The sequence below is a fragment of the Aythya marila genome (assembly GCF_965140915.1).
Source record: "Aythya marila genome assembly, chromosome: 5".
Lineage (NCBI taxonomy): Eukaryota > Metazoa > Chordata > Aves > Anseriformes > Anatidae > Aythya > Aythya marila.
In genome coordinates this window covers 13,593,501-13,614,152 of record NC_139046.1, presented here as the reverse complement: position 1 = coordinate 13,614,152, position 20,652 = coordinate 13,593,501, and the positions used below count along the sequence as shown (strand labels likewise).

General features: G+C 34.3%; 1 long non-coding RNA gene across 1 annotated transcript in view; it reads left to right on the top strand.

Moving 5' to 3' along the window:
* Positions 1–2,257: 2,257 nt before the first annotated feature.
* Positions 2,258–20,652, top strand: part of LOC309879012 — a 34,986-nt gene continuing 16,591 nt past the window's right edge. The window contains exons 1-2 of the long non-coding RNA XR_014317643.1: positions 2,258–2,322; positions 13,353–13,426. This is a non-coding gene — a long non-coding RNA (uncharacterized lncRNA). The remainder of the gene's footprint in view (positions 2,323–13,352; positions 13,427–20,652) is intronic.

Below are 20,652 nucleotides of genomic sequence, written 5' to 3'. Positions count from 1 at the left end.
GGTGCTTACCAAAACCCCAAGAATGTATTTCATATAGTTTTTCTTTCATTGCCAAGAAGCGAAGGTCAAGTGAAATACACTATTTGCAAATATCCACCTTCTCAGTCTGTCACAAGCAGCTGTAACATACCTACCAGCAGCAATTTCCACTTGGCTCTATCCAGAGGGGAGAAAAGTTCTAGGAGCTTCATTGTTTATAATTCCCTCAACCCCAAGGGTAATTCTGTTCACCAATTACTTGAAATTAGAGTTAGGTAATTCGACACGTCTGTTTGGTACCCAACCACAAACTACCTCGTAAGCAAACCAGAGTTAGATAGTTTACTTCCACAGTACTCCACAGAATTTCATTATTGCAGCCATGTCAGCGAAGGAAAAATGAGAAGTTATATAGACTCATGAATAGCTGGTGCTTGGGGTTTTTTTTGGTCACAGTTGCCACCATTAAGGAATCCTAATAGATCTGAGATGTAGAAAGATGGAAGTCAGTTTTCTTCCTGGGATGAGAGTTCCTAGTCAAACATAGCAAATATAGTAAGAACTGAGAAACAAGAAGCCTCTAAGTGCTATATCTGACAGAAAAAATATGCTGATCTCTGCAATTAGAAGTTTTCATACTTTGTGTCTTTTCATGCATTTACAATGCTGCCTAGAAAAAAAGCTATACAGAAATAGAGAGAATTACCAATGTTATCTACAGCAGGTATTTTATTTTATTTTATTTTTGATCGTTAAGGCTAGTCAATTAAATTACATAATTGAATCCTCAGTTAGATTATATCTTTACCTGGAATTTTTTTAAAGTCAAGTAAACCTGTTAAACAATATTTTGGTGATGACTTTGTGTACACACCACTTCCGTATCTCTTTGTGAGTAATGAAGTAGCTGCCAGGTATCATGACTGAACTGCATGACTCACTCTATGGATTCATTTTACAGTCTGGTGAAACCAGTAGCTGGTAACACCTATCCATTGTAAGAACTTTTTTTACGTGTTGTAATTCTAGAAATGAACTTGTTTGCTTATTTATTTTTTTAAAGTGTTTAGACTGATGAAATTAAAAAATCAATAAGATGATTAAAAATTCATTCATTTCTACATTATTAATTTCTATAGTACCAAATGTACTATATACCTAATATTCTATATAACAAACTGGTCAAATTAATATCTATGAATTGGGTCTAGTTCTCATTTTCATCAGGATAAATCAGAAGTAATTTAAAAGACACCATTACCCTTAAACAGTATAAAACAAATGAAAAAGAAATACAGAGCCGATATATTTTAGTAGTCAGAGGAGTCAATTTTTAATTGTATAATCTTATTCTTGTTAGCATAGCTTCGTATTTGGAAACTTTAAATCCAAATAAGTAGAAGGTGCAATATTTTTTAACTCAAATATGATTGTCCTATCTACCATATTCTGCATTTCATTTTAACTACAAAAGTTGTTCATTGTCCATTTTCAAGCTGAAAAAAAACTATAAAAATCCATTTTGACTTTGCTACAGCAGAACTAAAAGATTTTTTTGAACCAAGATTAAATTGATATACCTACAGATTCTGTCATTGTAATATGACATTAGGAGCATAGTCAAATACTAGCTTTGACTATAAGTGTCCTACGAAAGTAGTAGTCTACTGCAGAGTGCTTTTTGATATATCAAAGAAATGGTACTATCTTTCAAACTGCATATTCTAACCTCCTATCATCAAGGTAAAGTAATAGCAGGACAGAAGGATGATCTTTTTTACAGTTTCTAGAAGTCATTGCTATAAGGGATTGCCTAGCCTTTCATTAGATATTCATGCTTAAATGAACCACATATAGGCTTTGCAATCTACAAACTCCATTAATTAGATTTTATCATTTTTTCTGTCTTGTATGTTAGGCTTCTTTACCTTCTTCCCTACTGACATTGTTATAGCTTCACTAATGACAGGCCAAGTAAATTATTATTATTATTTTTTCCTTACGTTGAGATACTCTTACTGGAACTATTCACAAATATTTCTGTACAATACTGTCGACCAATGACTTCATCATTCAGTGGGTAGGTAAAGTTTTACTCCATTATCTCTCTGGTATGTTACCTACCACATAGAATGTTCTACTTTAACTAAATGTTTTGTTGTTGCTGTTGTTTTTTAAAAAAATCTTGGTTAGTGGATGAAACTTTTCTGAACAACTCTTAATATTTATAACTCTGTTATGATTAGGCTATTTGTACAAACAGATAGAAGGAACCATGAAAAAAACAAGGACCAGCCCTACTAGTGAAGGGTCAGAGCCAGACATTTCAGTGAAACTCCAAAGGTGAGTAACGTGTCTAAGACAAGATAAGCGAATGTGGGTTCCTTTCTCTCCTAGGATCATCTTTCCTTACACCTTCCCTCCACTCCACTTTTTTTTTTTTTTGGCTCCACTGGGAATGGTAGAATTAAACCTGATTTTTCCTTTAGTGCCAATCTAGGAAAAAAATGTAGAACCGCACGTTCAAAGAGCATCAAGGAAGAACTTCTAAATGTTTATTTATAAGTGAAACAATACATTTGTTTTGATACTGTTAAATTGTTTCACTAAAGTCCAAAACCTTTTCACTGAACAGCTTAAAATATTGGATAAATATATGATTTTTTAAACACCAACACATGCAAAGTGTGAAAGAATAAATTATAAAGAGAAAAAAAATAATTAATTTTTCCTTATTTTTTCAGTCATTGACATTTTTTAATTGAATATATTGTGAAAATTGGCAGTGTATTGTAAATTATTTTTTTTTTAAAAAAAAAACAACCTTTGTAAACTTTGTTAAAAAAAAAAAAAAGATCAACTTTATGTAGAAGAAAATGTTATTTCTATTATTTTTACCATAAAAGAATGAAAAGTATCACTTAATGACAGACTTGTTCCTCATGGCAGTTTGACACAATGGATCCTCCCCACAGAACAAGCTAACTAGTACTGTATGTACTGTATGTACTGTAGTACATATATGTACTGTAAATACAGTACATACATATGTACTAGTACTGTATGTACTGTATGTACAAGATAACTAGTACTGTATGGTACTGCCATCTTCAAAACTGTTCTTTTATGTCTCTGCTTGCTCTAAAACTGGACCAGAAAATAGTTTGAATTTCTGTTCCCATAATCAAGCAAAGACTTATGTAATTCTTGTTCCTTTTCTTTGTAAATAAAGTCTGCAGGGGTAATAGGAATGGTCTGGTAAAAGTGTGCATATGTTGTAAACGTTATATGTCCAACCCAAGAGTAAATGAAAAAAAAGGTAGAAAGCAGATTTATTCTTTAGTACAGGTTCATATACCGTGTTTATTATGAAAAAAAAAAAAAAAATTATTCTGCTCTCATATTGACAGACTTTATCTACAGAAATCATTAATACTGACTGAAACAGATTTGGTCTGGAAGGAAAACTCTGGGAGTAAGCAGATTCATTTCTTGATCCACAATGTCCTGTGTCCAAGGTGACCAAGCAGGGCAACACACAAGAACAGAGCCTCAGAAACACTTTTCAGCAGGGTAGCGACCATTTCTTTTCAGTGTCAACTGATAGGTGTTATCAATCACCTATCAGTTGAATCAGCTTACAGTACATATGCATCATGGCACAATTACTCTGCTATGTATCTTCTTCCTCCCTCTCTTAAATACACAGATTTTTTTTAATGATTAATTTTAATTTTAATTTTTATTTTTAAATAAAATGCTTCCATCTTGTCACAGTGAATTAAGAGCATCAGATGCAGAGTTGAGCAGCTTATAATACGCACATGGTTACAATATTTCCAGATAACAGTATTGTATATAATAGTACTGGATGCTGGTATTGGCTCTGTTGACACTGTATGTGGACAAAATTCATTGTCACACCAGAAAGAAAAAAATTGGGAAAAGTGTGAAGAAGGAACCTTCTGGTCAAATTCAAATCACAATAATGTTATCATTACTTGAGAATAATCGTAAATGACTAAATAGAGCTGCTTTTGATTGCTGCTGAGGCAGAAATGACCAGAAAAGGATGTTGGGCAGACCCTGCACTTCTCTGAATGGTGCTACTTCTATAGCTCACTTGCTCCAAGTCATCCTGTATGACAGTGAACACTTAATACCTGACTCACATTGTTCTTACATGTAGCCCTATTTTGCCTGCATAAATAGGGAGGAATTTCCAATTCCGTGGAGATAGTACAAGTTTAGTCATGAAGATAATTAAGTCCATTGGGCTTGAACTACCCAAACATTGCATACTTGAAAGAAATTCAGATATGACTCTGAATGTCTGGACTACTGCCATCTAAACAGTTTGGATACATTTGAGGTTTAAGATTAGCTCCAAATTCCTTTTCACATCAATTCATCATTCAGATATTTACTATTCTTATAATTGGTTTTATAGAATAGTTAGAAATTCTGAGATACTGTACTGACTACCTCTACCTACATTTAAAAGCAAGTGTCAGTCTTTCAAAAACTTCAAATCTATTCAGCAAAGATAGGAAAATAAACAGAGAAAAGAGAGAGAAAACAAAACAAAACAAAACAAACAAACAAACAAACAAACAACACCCTTTTCCAAAGGATAATAGGAACTCTCTTTGAAAGTCCAGTCAGTTCAGTTGTCCAACAACAACAACAACAAACAAAAACAAAACAAACCAACCAACCAAACAACAACAAACACAACGAACCAACCAACCAAACAAAAAAAACACAGATTAATGGTATAGCTGGGGAAGGACTCTCAGACTAATATCTCTCAAAGCAATAGGAGGATTCATCACTAGATCACCTTACTTTAAATATCACATAGCAACAATTGTTTCTAATTGTTATTGCTCACTGCAGTCAAATGGAATTATTTTTAGTCTTTCCAGAACTTCAAGAACTCCAATCCAAACAAATAAAAGTTGATGGAAACTTAGATTGCAAGGAATATACAAAAATGTAGGCATTTATAATGCCTGGCATTGCTGTAGGGTCAGATGAAAGGGACCTTGTTAAAGAAATAGGGACACTAACTTGAAATCAAGTTGTCTTAGGTGTCTAGAGATCTTTGAAGCTAAAGAGACAGGCAGATAAAGAGCTACACTTATCTTCTGGATCAGGGAACTTCTGGAAGACATCTGTCTGAGACACATTCTTAAATTTGTAATTTTACTTGCATTTCAAAGTACAATTACTGGATCTTAGTCTTAGAGCAGTTTGTTTAATTTGTGTTTTGATTTTTAGATGCTAAAGATCCACCATTTATATTTATACAAAAAATTTACCTTGAATGCAACACTGCCTTGCTTAAAAATGCTTTTGTGCTGTTTTACCACTAAGAATTCTTCAAATCAAATGAAGAAAGTAGAATGGTTACAAAGGCAAAAAAGATTTATAAGTCTCACTTTCTTTCCTGAGGGTTTTTTTTTTTTTTTTTGTGTGTGTGTATGTGTAGGGGAGAGTGGGGGGTTCAACAAGATGTATAGTAAATATTTTCAAGTTAATTTTAGTTAACAGATCTGATGTGTTACCAAGGAAGATGGAAGTTCACCTCCCAAATCTGTATTAGTTTGTTGTTGATATTGAAGTTGTCAAAATAAATAAATAAAATAAAATTCTGCTGACACTGGAAATAATTGTGATGAGTAAAAAGACACTGTCTTGGAAAGGGAAATTTTAGACTAAATTTAATCTGTATTTAAAAAGCCGAAGTAAAACTAAAGAAAACCAAATGGGGAGTCTGCTCTGAACTGAAATTGTTTTGAAACTTACAGTAACTTTTTTGTTGCTAATGCAGTGCCACTGAAATAAGGTAGAGAGATCTACTTTTCTCAACTTCAGCAATCTGGAGACAATTTAAAACCTTAAATTAAGCAAAACATAACCATAAGAAGAGGGAAAGAAGAGGGAAAGAGGAGGATGAGAACAAAGATTAACTTTGCCAAAATTTCTGTAAACTACTCTAATGGTAGCTGTCATGTGACAGGACTCATTCCTGACGCCAGGCACTGGATATGCCCATCCTGCATTGAAAGATACTTCTTATTAAAGTAGTATAAGGGATGAGGAGTTGAAACTTATGGTTTTATGTTTATATGTATATAAGTACTGGAAATAAAAGTTTTTGTAGCTCGATATATCAAAGTCCTATTCATTTACTGATCTGTACCATCTGTAATTGAAAGTTATTGTAGTATTTTATATACTGACATCAACACATGGTACAGTCTGGTTAATTTCATGTTATACAATGACAGTAAATCTCTGTATATTGGTATATATATACACTTGTTAAAAGTACCGTGCCTACATTACTTCACCAAAAGGGCCACACATTTTTGGATGAATATAATTTAGATTAATCATAAGAAACATAATCATAATACAACATAATTAAAAACAACAACAAAAAGGTGAAATCTGATTCAGATTTTATTGCAAATATGAAGTTAACTCTAAGCTGACTGAAGGCTGGATACCTTTCAAACCTACCTTCCTCATGTGGAGAACAGTAAAATAATTCAAGTGTAGCTTTCTGAAGCTTTTTTTTTGAAACTTTTTTTTTTTTTTTACACCTTCTTCAGGTCTCTGCAAAAGTAATTATAATTGAATATAGATAAATCATTTTCCAGCTTTCATTTTTATTCATTTTATTCATTTGATAATTTTTTATGTCAAATCATTACAAATCCAGATTTTGCTGTTGACAAATGTAAATCAAGAATGATTGAGAGGCAGAATATCGTCCACTTATATTTAAGATGACCAAATCAATGTCTTTAAAAAAAAAACAAACAAACAAAAAAAAAAGAACTCAAAATTATGAAAGCCCTAGAAACAGGTGAGAGTGTGTCTCCATTAGTATTGTTACTTACATGACTTGCTTATGCTTCAAACTTTAGTACCTTGTTCTTGACAGATATTTTTATAATAATTTCCCACATCTTTAGTTTCTCTTTCAGTGGTGTTTACTCAATGCAGTACAAAATAAACATATGAGACCAAAATGAAAAGACCTTAGAAAGTACTGTCCAGTTGGTTACAGACTGAAAAGATTCTTTTTGCTTACAAGTTTAAATATCCTCGTGTGAATCCTATGCCTACAAGCTTAGTCCTGCTGTTTTTCAACTAATCGTTTGCAAAATTGGAAAAAAAAAAAAAAAAAAAAAAAAAAAAGTAAGACAGAAAAAAGACTTCTTGTAGGTGAGCCACAGCAGGGCAATTAAGATGATATGGCAGAGGTAGACATCTGCTCCTAGACAGATACAGTTCCACTGATGCTATCTATAGTTACAATCCTTCCGAGAGATAAACAACATGCGAGACCAATGTGCAGAAGGAAATGCCACACTGAGAAAGTGGTGATGAGAGACCAAGCTTGCGGCCCTTGTGGTCTGAGAAAGAGAGAGACAGCAAGAAAAAAAAAAAAAAAAGAGGGGTGGCATGTGGGGCCTGTACCCTGCACACACAGGTGACAGAAGTTGTAGGACGGGCACACATCAAGATGCAAAGCTGGAAGATGTGTGAGAACTGACACTGGAGGGGAGCAGCATTACAGCAAAGATGAAAGCACAACATGACCAAGAAAGAGGTAGATGGAAACCCCCTCTCTAAGCTTTATGCATAAAGTTACAGTTAAGCTATGCTGAAATTAAAAAATAAAAAAAAAAATCTTTAGGGGGTGATTTATTCTCTAAGATTCTAAGGCTTGGAGATCTTTTCAGAATTTCAAACTCACATTTAGGTTTCTCACTAACAAACTTAACTGAACTATAGTCCCCAAGGTAGAGGATTACTTGTTGCTCTTTCATATTACTGTCAGTGTGATGCTCAGGCACGGCAGAAGTAGTATTCCCCCTTCCCCTTGATGCCAGGTGCAGAACAAACTGAAAGGAGGATGTAACATTTATTCCAAATAACTTTCAAGCCAAGGATTGACATGTTTAATTTAGGCAGGAATTGAAGCAACAGGATGCCGTCAGAGTCAACTCCCTGACCCCATCATGTGTGAGTTTTGTAAAGGTAAGGCATATTGCCTCCGACCATCACTGGCAGCAGAGATGCCTCATGGCATCTGCCCCTCAGTTTTTTTGTGAGGAGGGTTTACTTGCTCTCTCTTTGCACTCCTCTGTTGTCAGAGGTCCAGAGTCTCACCAAAACTAAGGTAGCATTCTCCAGGTTTCCTGAACACCAATGAAAGTTAGGCATTAATTTGGCGAATAAATAAATAAATAAACTCTCACTGGATTTAAGAAAAGTCACACCAAAAATTCAAGGCCAAATGATTTGCAGAGAGCATACACGTGGTCAATGGGGATGCCCTTCTGAGGGGAGGCCCTGGGTTTTGTGTGATATGCTCTCTTCCTTTTCTGGGCTGAACACGGGGCTTGATTTACATCACCAAAATATGAAGAACTGAAACTCTGAAGTGTCATCCTATCTTGCATTGGAATCTCAAACCAATAAGTATTAGTATTCATAATGTATCTTATAACAATTCTTCAGCCCAGTTACCCTGAAATCTCATTTTGCAAAAAATAAAAAGTTTATTTTCTCTTCTTATGGGAAGAAAACAGCAATATCATATATGTTACACCTTAATGTAACATGAAAACTAGAATAGAATCTCAAGTCCTCATGTAATTTTGTGCTTTGGAGATTTTTTTAATTATTATTATTATTATTATTATTTTAAATCTCTGCTATCTGAAAAGTGCTTGCTCAGCAAAACCTGTCCAAAATTTTTTATTTAGGTAGAGATAGTACTTCATGTCTTTAAAAAACAATTCACATGAGGCCAGATTCTGTTATCTTGATTCAGTTTATACCCCAGAGATGGTCATAAATTTAAATACTTCTGCTCACAGGATGCTCATAAACAGATATAAACAGACTGCATTTATGTTCAATCTATTCATTATGGATGATTCTATGATTCTGTGATTCTAAGGCTTTTTGTTTGTTCAACTTCATTCTTGTCTTCCTTATTCTACTGAGTAATCATGAGTGATGTAGCTGTTGGTTGTTAGCTTGTATGTCCTTTTCATTCTGCTTCTATTTAATTTCACATTCATACATGTAAGCCTCAACATTTCTGAGAAATGAAAATTTGAAAAACTCTATCCTGTGAGTGCTTGCAGCAAGTAAGAAAAGCATAAAGTGTAAAGTTCTAGTGTACATGACCGTAAAAACTTAGTTTTTGAATATGTGAAATGAGGCCATCACTTTATTAAAATTAACCTAGATCTATATTAAAATATCAAAATATGAGCTGTAACAGCAAAGAACAAAATCATCTTACTAATGTGTGTGTTATTACTTAATCATTTTTCTTTTACAATACATATCCGCTGTGGAGAAGTCAGGTCTGACACTAAATGACATTGATAATATTTCAATATCTGGATGCTGTCAAAAAAGTTATAATCATTTAAACTGGTCAAGAAAAGCTGTAATTTTGAAGAATTCCCATTTTAGAATATCTATAATGACCACCTATTGACAGAGAATGTCACTTCCTGAGACAAGATCCCTAATGGTCATCAGTAATTTTTGGACATTACAAGAGCTAATGCAGCTTTATTATTCCCAGCTTGTAACTCCTGGGGAATCTGACAGCTATGAAAGACATTCCATGTGATTAATCCTGAAATATATGCTTGATTGAAAGCCATATTGTTTTTATTATTCTGTGGTCCTTCTTTGTTTTGTTGTTGTTATTTTTTTAAAGTTCATACTGAAATAGCTGTGTTTTGTGAAATTGAAACTTTAGTATAGCATAGAAGCTTCCTCTCTACCTCTCTTTTTGTGTTTCATAATGCAGAAATATATCTGGCATAAAGTTTCACATGAAGAACTCAAGAAAAACTTTAAAAAATGTATTTTAGTATATTTTGCATTATTTGATTCTAACCCACAGTGCTACTTTCAGGCAGCAAATAGTCATTATGACTGTGCTTTGTTTTTTCACTGGAGTCTATCACTTGAAAGAGTTCCCCTCCCCCATCTCAGCTCTACTTTGCAAGCTTTTTTATCTTTTCTACCTTGCTAGAGGCATTATTAGGTCAGTTCACCTTTGACCAAATGGGCAGATGAACATCCATCCTCTGGAGCCAGTACTAGTGCTGTTTGGTAGATCAGCTCTCAAATGGCACTGAACTGTGACCTCTTCTTCTGTTCAAAGACTAAATACATAAACTTGAGTTTCCATTGGTGCCAAGCCTGGGAACCTGAGTTGCTCCTTAATCCCAGGTCTTGCAGCCAGCAGCACAATGGGCAGCTCCCCATGCCAGCCGGCCAGCCTGAAAGAATGCCTTTATTCTCTCTTCCTCAACAAATTGCTTATTGTTTGGCCCACAGGCAGCTAGACCTTGTGAACTGTCCAAAACTTTATTGCTTTTCTGTGAAACTTTCTTCTTTTCTCCCTTTGATTCTGTTTATAAATGAAATGAATTTCTATTTTCATTTCTTAGCAATATCATTTTAAAAGATAACTGTTACACCGTTACTTTTAATCTTTTTTTCAGAGTATACATCCCTTTTGGAAGCCTGCAGGAACCACAGAAATAATACAAGTTCCTTAGAAAGAAGGGTCTGGGAAAATGTTTTAATGCAGTGCTGAATATTACTTAGAGTAAAATGAGGGCAAATGTTTCAGAGTATTATGGTGTTTCCAAAGATGCATACTGTTTCTCTGCTTCTGGTCTCATCTGGACTGTGGCTATACTGTGCCTGTTATATAAATAGTGAGTGTAGGTCAGAATGCTTATCTTGGGTCCCTGAAATATGGGTGCTTAGGAGCAGCTGTATTTATTGAAAGTTATGCAGACTGCCTAGCCTATCTGCTGTTTGCCTCTTGAAGCATTTCTGGAAGCCCCTTTTGCCTTCAACAGAAGCTTCTGGGAACATGGTTACAGAGCAAGCATAGTGCAATTCAGAGCTAGGAAAACATCTGCAGTGTCATGCTGATATAGCAAAATTCCGCCAGATTTACCCTGCGAGAAAAAAAAAAAAAAAAATAAAGTCTCCACAGATGTAACCCTACCACATGAAATGGGAACTGTGTTCCACAAATATGGCCAAAATCAACAGAAGACCCAGGGCACCCCTATTCTTTTCCCTCATATCTTTAGACTTGTGTTGAGACATTCGCCTCTTTCAGCAGGGAACCTTGTCCCTTATTGGAGATAGTGAGCTAGAACTGAAACGTCCTTGTGAATAGCAAGCCTGGTTCTGGTCACCTGGAGAGTGTTAGTTAAGATCATTTTAAATTCTTTCACACTTCTCCCATCATTTTTTGTACATACTGTTTAGGAAAGATGACAAAAGTACACAGTATTCTGGAGCCAAAGATGATCTAAGAATCACACAAATTTCTTGAAAGTGTATGAATGTGTGTTTATATATATATATTTATGTATAATTTAATACCCTTTCAAGTATGAGAATGGCAGCACAAGAGTGGAAGAATTGTAAAACTAGAATGTCCACATTAAGCTGATGCATGGTACATACCGGATGATATATATACTGCCTTATTGTTCAGTTGCGGCTCAGGAAGCTAAATGCATAATTTAAGATATATGTATAGTGTAAGGGTCAAATGCTGTCAGTTACACAAGTGTAAATCATGAGGAATTGCACCAAAGTGACTGGAGTTGCAGTACCCTGGATTTGCACAAGTGTTACTGAAAGCACAATATGAGTCAATAATGTCATCAATACAACTGAGTTACTGGTACTGATGGAAATTTATGTTATGCATGAACTTAAATTCTTCACATTCTTAATTTATTATAATATTGCATGTTATGCTTCTACTTTTATTGCTGTTATTAGAGGAATTAGTGGCTCAAACACTGATATTCTTTAAGTGAAACATCCACCAAATTTTCCCAACCTCCGTTCATAATGACATGAAAAACATTTAATAGCTGCAGAAGCTTACTTACATTTCAGGTCAAAGTCTTAATTTACATAAATGCATAATTCTGATGCTCAGGCAGCATGTTTCTCAGCTGAACTGCACATACAAATGCATCCTTGATGTTCACCTCGTTCAATTAACGATTGTTCAGGTTGCAGTGCAGAGTTGAGAAGGAAGTTTCCTACATGTGTAGGAAAGCAGGATTTGGATGCAGCAGGAAGGGTTATGAACCTGGCAGAAGGGAGAGAGTATGGAGACCTGGCAGCTGAAAGAAGAATCAACTGTTTTCAAAGATCATGGGACAACTTTCTTAAGTGATGGTTCTTGAGTTCGTTATTGAGAGTTTGAGTGCAAATAAAATAGCTTTGCGTGGGACACTGATTGCAAAATAAAACTCAATGTCACAAATCAAAGAGGTATAAAAACTGATAATCTCCCGCAGAACTAGCAGAGTACCTGTCAGATATCCTTGGCCTCCAATGACCTTGCTTTGCATAGAGGAAGAATATATGATTTTCTGGGCTGAGAGGCAGATTTTAATTCTGAAAAGAGGTTATGAGTTAAATATATGATAGCAGTCTATTCAATAATATAAGTCAAGTCCTTTACTTGTGGATCCAGAATTTAGTATTCTAACACATAAAATAATACCATTATTTCTTTTAAATTAAGTACGTTATTTTAAAATAACTTTTTTTTTTTTTTTTTTATTATTATATTCTTGAATACCTAGAAAGCTTTTAAAAGCTCAAAAGCATATCTCCCAGTATTCACATAATCAAAAATGGCTGACTGAATTTGGGACACACTTACAGAAAAAGAAAAAAAAAAAAAAGATGGATATTTAAGATTACAATGATCATCTGTGAGAGCTTATTGTTTCAAAAGAAATACTGAAAAAATGAGTCTGAACTCAGAAGGGCTGAATGGATCTCAACATCATAGTGACAAATAGATTATAATTTATATTAAAACATTATCTTGAATTGAGATTGATTTCAAAAGATTAAGACAAATCTAAATATTGTATACCTGGTACATTTATTTAGAAATAAGTCAGTAAAGATCAAGGATTTTATTATTTTATTTTATTTTATTTTATTTTATTTTATTTTATTTTATTTTATTTTATTTTATTTTATTTTATTTTATTTTAATTTTTAATAAAGACTCATTTGTGTATGTATGCTCAACACGTAAACATACACTCATCCAGTTAGAATACTGTGTAGGTATAGATTTGTCAGGATTGTTTGATCCCAAAAGGATTCCTATAAGAAAAACTTCTCTTTCAGAGAAATGATCTCTCTAGAGACTGATAGTGATGATACAATAGGCTGGAGTTGCTATTATTAAAAAAAAAAAAAAAAAATACTACTTTTTCTGACTATGTTTCTTTTTTTCCCAGTGGGATTCTGATTCCAGACATTCTACCAGCCTGACGTCCACTGGGAAAATGATGACACCATAAATTATTTAAAGGTTTGAAAACCACAAGAACTACTGTATATAACCAGATTGGATTGACTTTTTAACTCTTTTGATTAATAATACATAAAGCCTTAGATATGTGAAGTGGTCGAGTGCTAACCTGTTAACAAAGGAAGTAGAAGGGATGAATTCTAACATTTCTCATAAGTTATTCTACTTAACACATTGGCCAAACGAAACAAACAAATGGAATGCTCTGCTTTAGTCTTATACCTTCAATGCACCATCAATATTTGATGACTACCTAATGTCTCTATATCTCTGGCCATACATGATATTTTGATCATCTGGCTTCCCAATTTCAATCTGTTTTATTTATTTATTTATTTGCTTTTTTTTTTTTTTTTTTTCCCTTTTTTTTTCTTTTTTCCCTGCATTCATTTAAACATACAACTAGAAAGTAGACAAAGTGTTTCAATTTTCTGGTTTGTTTTTAAACTTTAATTTTAACAGCACTGACTACTCAGATATGGCATTGATATTTCAGTCTTCAAAAACAACAAATGAGAACTAGAATTTCATCAGTTTAAGACACTTTATACTCAGTGGTAGGATGGGAGTAGGTATGTATGCTGCTTCAGATAGATTTCACGTTCTACCCTTCTGCTGCTGGCTCTGTTTTAATTATCCACTGGTTTCATAAGTTTTAGTTTCTTACAAGCTGCTTTGGGTGGAGCTCTGAGAACCATTGTTATTTCTTTCCTGTTCAAGTATCAAAGATGCTCAGGACATCCTGCATTTCTGAGCAACAAGAAAAATGACTGGAGACATCACCGTGCCTCTGGGTTGCCTGACCCATGCTTCAGGCAACAGGCTATCCAGGGTGACTTTAGTATGACATATTACTTAACAATAAAAACCACTGAACCACTGCATTTTTGTTGGATTTATTGTTTGTTTTTGTTTGTTTGTTTGGTTTGGTTTTGTCTGTTTGGTTTGGCTTGGTTAGATTTATTGTGCAGGTGCTATCTCTGGATTTATTTTTTTTTTTTGCATTATCCCAAAAGAAGTTTAGCTAGATAGAGTGATGGTATGAAAACCATCTTTGTCTCTTTAGTCATTCCTATGCATTTATCCTTTGTGATTCCCCACAGAACTCAACTCTCAACTTCCTTCTGCACAGGCACCAGCTACCCACTGAACCTGCTCAATGTACAAACACAGAACGACCGATTAATTCTTTTTGCCTCTTAATATGCCCATTAAGTTGTCCTTTCTTGGTTCCCCTAATGACAAATATGCCTTACTGCCCATGGCCCTCTTGTACTTCTTCTGCCCTTGCAGGCTGACCATTCATTCAATGTCCAGCACCAATGATGCCTCCTCAAATATTCTAAAAATCCTAAAATCCATGTGATGTTAATCTATGTATAAAGGAATGAACATTCCAATTCAAGAGCCTATCCTTCAATTTTTGTCAGCCCAACTTCCTCATTTTTTTTTCTCTTATTTTGTTGTAAATTTGTATTGATGCCATTAGTGGAATTCAAATGAATTGATAATATGAGCAAAATGGTATCCTCATCCTGGCTCTGAGAAATAAATGGGGTTCAATTTCTTACTAAAAAACAAAATTCAGAAAATTTTGTCAGCCCACAAATTGCATCTGAACTGGGTCTCACTTGTGATACCAATAATAAATGTAAATTATTTATCAACATTTATTAAATGTTAATGAGTGCCATCATCTGACTTCCGTACACACAATATGTGAAATCTGTTGTCAGATTCTGTTCCCTTTTCTGATGCTAGGTATTATCCGATTTGTTTATAGTTTCCCCCAAAATAAAGTATATTCATAGTCTAAAGAAATAATAATCATATCATCTATAGTAAATTTATATATACACCTTTTATCATTATATGCCTGTCAATAACAGTGTAGCCACATTAATTTGTTAGCTGCTATGGTTAAAAACACCACTAGAACAATTTATTCCCATTCTAAAACAAAATTCTAGCCACAGTGTTATTTTTACATATTTTCTTACTGCATTTTAAGGTCTAACCAGGGGACTGAGACCAGCATCTGGCTTTACGAGAATAGCAAATGTCTTTCCCATACTATCTTTCAACTGTCATTTAATATAAAAATATATATATAAAATCAGCATTTGTTTTCTTTTCCATCTGGGATTAGGTGACAAAACAATCTCCTGCGTCTAATCAATTATTTTTCTTCTATATCTTTTGCATTTTCCTGCAGTACCATTTGCAAATATAACAGAAAGATCCTTCAGAGATAATCTGGTGATTATTTCAAATTCAACCTTGGATGCTGCAGGCATTAAAAGATGAAAATTACCTAAAGTCCACTGTTGTACAACAAATCTCTACCTCTGGCCTCCTGTCCTGAGGTGAAAATACAAACCAGAGAGATATTTAGAATCATTTTGACAGTTCATAAAATTAAGCAGGGATTAGGGATTCTGTCAAAAATAAATAAGAAGTATAATGCCACAGGGCCCACACAATGTTAATCACATCTCCTTGCAACAGGTACTACTGCAACCCACTTCTGGGTGGGGGGGAGGAGAAGAAAAGGAGTCATTATGTTAATCATGGCACGTATTTAGTATTTAGCACTGGTCATTCCAATTCCAAAAATCTGAGTGCAGAAGTTCAACATGTTAATACATATACATATGCATACAAACACATGCATAATTAATACATGTATATAAACTACCCATTCAGTTTAAGTCTATTCATTTATAGGCTTCTGTAGAAATGTCATATACCTTGTATATTCTATTTTTCTCTGAATTTTATGGATTAGCCCTAATGATACAAACACTTAAACATATTCTTGATTTTACATAATGAGAGTGCCTTCCTGATGTTAGGGTAGCTCTCAATCTACACTAACACTCTAGTGGGAATGTACTCTGTGGTGCCAGTCATTTAGAACACATATTTAATAAGAAAATAATTTAAACTACTTTAGTAGACATAGATGGCTTTAATCCCTGCTACGTTTGCAGCAGGTAAGCCCAAGAAATTGCAAACATGCCTAAAATTAATTCATAGCAAAAAGTGTGCAGCTGACCACAGAAATACATTTGGGGCAAGCATGGACTTTTACAGTCAGCTTCCCAAATTTCCCCACCCACTGCATAGAGTTTTCAGTACAATTCAAAACATTTCCTCAGCACTAGCCTTCTTACAGCGGTGCTTTTCTTTTTCTTTCTGGATGAACAAACTTTAATATGTTGCATTTACACAGTGTATAAAATCAGTTTCACTGTAGTAGATTAGTATCATGTTTCAATATCTTTGGAAAATGTTCAAGTTAAATTAACATGTTCCTAACAAACTGAAAAGTCTAAAATAGATTTAAAACTTTTTTTTTTTTAATTAAAAATAAATAAATAAATAAAAGATAAAAATTTCAAGATATATTTTATGCTCAAATTATTGTCACTTAATATAAATATTTAATTTTCCTAATTTTTTTAATGATGTAAATATTGTTTCATAGCAGATATTAACAACTTTCCTGATTCCTAAATGAAACAGACATTAGTTTACATAGTACATTTTAGATGTTTGAAATGTAATTAATTTCCATCTTTAAAATTTTCTTATGAAAATTATTCTCCATCCCACTCAAGTCCTGAATGCTGACTGGAGCTGGAAAAATACATCATAAAAATGTTCATTTAAATATTTAAACAAATTCACTTACTCTGGATTTACATCCCCTTTGGGCTCCACTTTCCATGAATACTCTTATAAATAAACTTACTTTAAGGACGATCTGCAGGGAGGACAAATTATAAACAAAAATTGAAGAATTCACATGGGATATGTGAATTCTTTAATTGCTAGTGCAACAATCAATGATTGTTGCACTAGCAATTAAAGCTTACTGGAGGACAATAGTCCCATGCTATATTAATTTTCAAGACTTCATGTCTAGTTTAGTTCGGCATGTTTTTGTTTCTTTTTTCTGTAGAACCACAAACCCTTATACTACTTTGGTGAAAATGCCCATATATGTGTATGTCTGTGCACTCCAGCCAAGGATACTAAAAGACCAAGACTAAGAAGTCTAAGCCCCTTCTTAGCCTGAATCACATTTTACTCATTTTCATCACTGATTTTTATCTGTAATTACTCAGAGTTAGGTAGAGGAGGAACCTGAACCTGGTCTTTCTACGTCCAAGTCCACTGTTCACTGCTCTAACCACAGGGCTGTCAGGAATAAGTACATTTTATATATATATATATATATATATATATAATAATTATTATTATTGGTAGAATGAGAACATCACTTGTTCTCATTCTACCAATAATAATAATAATAATAATAATAATCCATTCAGACAAAGTAGAAACATAGCTTTCAAAATTCATAGAGCTGAGCAAAATGGCTCCTGTCCAACACATGATTATTAAGTAACCACAGCTTCTGAGGCAAGGCTGGATTCCTGTCCCATCACAGATTTACAAGGGAGCAGGGGAAAGCCCTGAAACAGGGAAACAGGGTTCATCCACCACTACTCTCAGCCACTTTGGGTCAGGCTGAGTCTTCTGCAGTGACTGAGACTTTTAGAGAATCACCTGGAATTTCATGTCTGAATTCTTTGCCCAAAAGAAAGAGACTGAGAGGAGATGTGGGACCTCTACTTTATAGGGAAAGTGATGTTGGCCTGAGTTTCACATCTCTCTCAGCCACCTCTCTTCCCTGTAGGAGTTAGGTCTTGCACACAGCAATCTCAGGGTGAATCTGGAGGCTGACAAGTTTAAAGGACAGCTAAAGCAAAAAAAAGTTTTTTCTCTTTTCCCCACAATTTCCTCTGTCTGGGCTGAGTTCCCAGAACAAAGAACCTCTTCACCATATCCTCTCAGTGAGATAATGCTGTGATGCAAACAGTACTGCTTTCTGTAACTAGCTGTCAATAGTGACACAACCCCATTCGAGTCATACTCATACCAGTCAGTTTCAAACCAGCCAATATGAACTCTCTTTTGGAGAGGGTACTGTCTTTGGTGGAACAGTTCATATACCACTAACCCATGCCACACAAGCCCCCCATAACTACAAAATAAAGGAACATACTTGCAAACAGGATTTTTATGAAGGAATTAGCAGTGTGAATTTGTGTATGTATTTCTGTACAATATTTTTTTAGTGTCCTTACTTGTAAGGAGAGACTTAAGCAAGACTTCCTTTTTTTTTTTTTTTTTTTTTTTTCCAGAAACACACTTCTGACAAAGAAGCTGGTACATGCTTAAGTAATTTTAGCCAGAAATTACATCAATAGAAAGTTATTCTTCTTATAGACAGCTGAAAGTGAACTTTGATTTATTTTTATTTTTGTCCTCAAGATAATGGTTTACTACTTATTTATGTCAATGGTCAATAGTATGACAAATCGTTCATCATGAGAACGTATGTATCACTTTTCAGCAAACCCTGGTCTTTTGAGGTGAAATGTTACACTGCCACCTATTTTCAAATTGACTTTTCCCTTGGTTGCCAAGGCAAGTTAATTTGCAAATCAACATTTTGCATAAAGCTTTTAAGCCAATCCAACTATGTAATGGCTTCCATTGATATATAATTAATGTCTAAAGCGCTTAAAATTAGATTATTAACAACAACAACAACAAAAATCCCCAAAGATCAGTGAGTACTCTGTACATGGCCAGCAATTATTTTGCTGACTGAGTAGAAGATTTGGATTTAGAAAATTACAACAAACCTCCAATGTGATTGGAAAGGAATGAAGGATGTGCACACAATGACGTTGGCAGACTTGAAGTGAGAAAAGGTAGTTTCACTGTTCCTCAGAAAAATAAATACAACCCCCTCATAGTTAATTCACAAACTGCCTGAATTAGATATAGTAGAGCAGTAGCAAGTGATGGTTAGATGAGAAGGAAGTAGTAAATGCAATCAGATTTTCATTAACTTAAAATAGGCTTTATGAATACAGAACTGAACCTGAAATTGATCTAAATTTCAGATTTTGTCTTGAACAGCATCAAAGACATGAAGACATGCAAACTTTAAGTTAAACTGGGGGGGGGGGGGAGAATGGAGACAGCGTCAGGAGAAAAAAATGTTTTGAGTGATAGGTTCATCTTTTTTTGAGACATCTCTCAATTGCAAATTCTTCATCCACATTTAGTCTAAAGAAAGAAATCTCTTTGTGAAAGAAACTATCCAGAACAACAGGAAAATAAATAAACAAATAATAGTTTGGACCAATGGTTTTAGACAATGACAAGTTAATATAGAAAAATATAATGGGATGTGTTCTTGCATGTAGTCTATGAAAAGATAGGCAGGTGCTTGGAGAGAAGAAAGAAGAAGAAGAAGAAGAAGAAGAAGAAGAAGAAGAAGAAGAAGAAGAAGAAGAAGAAGAAGAAGAAGAAGAAGAAGAAGAAAAGGGAATGGGAATGGGAATGGGAAAGGGAAAGGGAAAAAGAAAGGAAAAGGAAAAGGAAAAGGAAAAGGAAAAGGAAAAGGAAAAGGAAAAGGAAAAGGAAAAGGAAAAGGAAAAGGAAAAGGAAAAGGAAAAGGAAAAAAAGGAAAAGGAAAAGGGAAAGGAAAAAAGGGAAAGGAAGGGAAGGGAAGGGAAGGGAAGGGAAGGGAAGGGAAGGGAAGGGAAGGGAAGGGAAGGGAAGGGAAGGGAAGGGAAGGGAAGGGTTATATAACAAGGATTAAAATCCATCAAATACCTCTTTTCACAAGTCTCATAGACTTTCTGGTTGCCTTTACTAATATGCATGCATATTAGTAAGTATAATAATCATTAGTAAATATAATATGCAGTAGATTTTAAGGGGTAATTTTCCTTTTTTGGTTTATTTGCACTTGATATATGTCCATGAGACAAGCTAGAGAGAGAACTTGCATCACAAGTGTTACCAGCATCTGTCCACTTATTCCTTCCCCAGCAAATATCTGGTAACAGATATTTTTTAATGTAGAATTCTATGCCAAACCCAAATCCTCAGCCTAAGTGAGATGTAGAACATCACTAAGAGTCACTTGGATAAACTCCAGGAAAGCCAATTAATATAAATAGTGTAAAAAAGGTACAAGTGGAAGCAAATTGGGGCTAGGCTGATTTTTTTTCCCATGGACATTTTTGTTATAACATACATAATGCCTGCTGACAAAAGGTAAGTTTTGACACTATTATTAGTCCATGGCTGCTCAGTGTGTAAATCAGAATGATGCATATAGTTGACACATT